This window comes from Arachis ipaensis, chromosome B01 (assembly GCF_000816755.2).
Source record: "Arachis ipaensis cultivar K30076 chromosome B01, Araip1.1, whole genome shotgun sequence".
NCBI lineage: Eukaryota > Viridiplantae > Streptophyta > Magnoliopsida > Fabales > Fabaceae > Arachis > Arachis ipaensis.
In genome coordinates, this window is record NC_029785.2 from 89,846,414 (window position 1) to 89,849,062 (window position 2,649).

Here is a 2,649-nt window from a genome sequence, read left to right on the forward strand (position 1 = left end):
ATATTATGAAAGAATGAATATCTCATGGTTTTGAGCATAGCTTTGATGTGTTTGGTTGATTAATGATAGGTGAAGAAAGCTTGGAGAAAGGTTGAAGCAAGAAGGAATGGCTAGGAGGAAGAGAGGACAAAAAGTTTGAGCAAAAGTTTGCCTCAAACTTTAGCTCAAACTTTTGGATTAATTGAAAATGAACCAGGGAGCAAAAAGCTGGACCAAAAGTTAGCCTCAAACTTTTTGGCTAACTTTTGGGCAAAAAGATGGAGCAAAAGTTAGCCTCAAACTTTTTGGCTAACTTTTGGGCAAAAAGCTGGAGCAAAAGTTAGCCTCAAACTTTTTGGCTAACTTTTGGCATCACAAATCAACACCCTGGAGAGCAAAAGTTTGCGCCAACGTTAGCCCCTAACTTTTTGGCTAACGCTGGCGCATGAAAAACACACCCTGGAGAGCAAAAGTTTGCGCCAACGTTAGCCTCTAACTTTTTGGCTAACGTTGGCACCATGAGTATGCAAGGGGAGGCCAACGTTGGAGTAAAAGTTTGACCCCTAACTTTTGCCCCAACGTTGGTATCAGCAAAGAAGGGTGGCTGATGTGAAAAGTTGGAGTAAAAGTTAGCCTCAAACTTTTACTCCAACTTTTACTCAAGCTTTCATGATTCCAACCCGGTTCAATTCGGTTCTTCTCCAAACTCCAAGAGCAATCAACCAAGGCCTCTATCAATCTAATTCCATCAAGAGCAAAGGCCCAATTGAAGGCTTGAAGACCATTTGAAGAAAGTGTATAAGTAGCATAGGATTTAAGTTTTTAAGGGAGCTTTCCCTTTTAGTTTTCATAGAGAGCTTTCTTTTCGGTTTTGATTGGGTAGTTTGGTAGAGAGCTCGCTTTTACATTCTAGCATTGTTGTTTTAATTCAAGAGAATTGGGGAGGAGAATTGATCTCTCTTCTTCCTTATTCCTGCCCAGCACTCTTTAATTTTCTTGCTTTGGATCTTGGGTGGAGAATTGAAGAACTTCTGTTTCAATCTCACCTTGGGGATCTTGTTTAATTTTCTGCTTAATTGAATTTCAGTTTCTGTTACTTGCTCTCTCATCTACTTTCTCTGCAATTTACATTTCCTTTGCAATTACTCTTGTTGGATCTAGGAAGGCATTGAGATCTAGACTTGGTTATCTAGTCTCTTGAGTCCTGAGATCTGAATTCTCATTTTACTTTCTCTGTTTAACGCTTTTCATGCTCATTTACAATTCTGTTTTTAGATCCAGTTCAATCCAAGTTATCTTATATTCCTCTGCTTGTTGAATTTTAATTTCCCTTGTTTAATTTCTGCAATTCCAATTCCCAATTCCCTTTACAATTCAAGCCATTTACATTTCTTGCACTTTAAGATTCTGCAATTTACATTTCTTGCGTTCTAAGTTTCTGCCATTTAATTTCTTGTTCTTTAAGATTCAGCACTTTAAATTTCAGTTCTCTTTAATTTCATGCAATTTACCCATTCCCTTTACTTTCTATGCAATTTAAATTCTGCAAATCACAAATCACTCAACCAAATCTTGATTCGCTTGACTAAATCAACCACTAAACTAAAAATTGCTCAATCCTTCAATCCCTGTGGGATCGACCTCACTCCCGTGAGTTATTATTACTTGATGCTACCCGGTGCACTTGCTGGTGAGTTTTGTGTCGGATCGTTTTTCGCACATCAGCTGCCATGGTTTCTTCTTCTTTGAAAAGCTCTGTTAGGCCCTCTAAAGAGAATTGTGCTTTAGCTTCTCTTAGCTTTCTCTTCAAGGTCCTTTCAGGTTCAAGATCAGCTTGAACAAGTATGCCTTTATCTTTGTTCCTGCTCATATGAAAGAGAAGAGAACAAGAAAGTAGGGAATCCTCTATGTCACAGTATAGAGATTCCTTGAGGTGTTAGAGGAAAAGAAGAATAGAAGGAGGAGGTAGATAGAAGAGAATTTGAACATATAAAGAAGGATAGAGTTCGAATTGCACCTTGAGGAGGAGTGTTAGTCCTTTAAATAGAAGGATGTGAGAAGAGGGGAAGAATTTTCGAAAATAAATTAAGAAGATTTTGAAATAAAAAAAGAAATTTGAAAATTTGATTGAGATTTTCGAAAATTAAGATTTGGAAAGAAATTAAGTGATTTTTGAAAAAGATTTTGAAATTAGAAATCAAAAAGATATGATTGAGAGTTAATTTTGAAAAAGATGTGATTGAAAATATATGATTGAGAAGATATGATTGAAAATCAAACTAAAAAGAGAAATTTTAAAATTAAAGTTGATTTACTTGACTAACAAGAAATTAGAAGATATGATTCTAGAATTAAAACTTTTGATCCTTTCTTAATAGGCAAGTAACAACTAGAAAATTTTGAAGTAAATCATTAATTTTAGCAAGGATTTTCGAAAATAGTAATAAATAAAAAATGGAAAGAAATTGATTTTGAAGAGATATGATTGAAAAAATATAATTTGAAAATGATTTGATTTTGAAAAATTATGAAGATTTGAAAAAAATTTGAATTAAAAACAAAATCTTCCCTCTTGTGTCCTTCTGGCGTTTAACGCCCAAAATGCTACCTTTTTGGGCGTTAAATGCCCAGCCAGGTACCCTGGCTGGCGTTTAAATGCCAGTTTTCCTT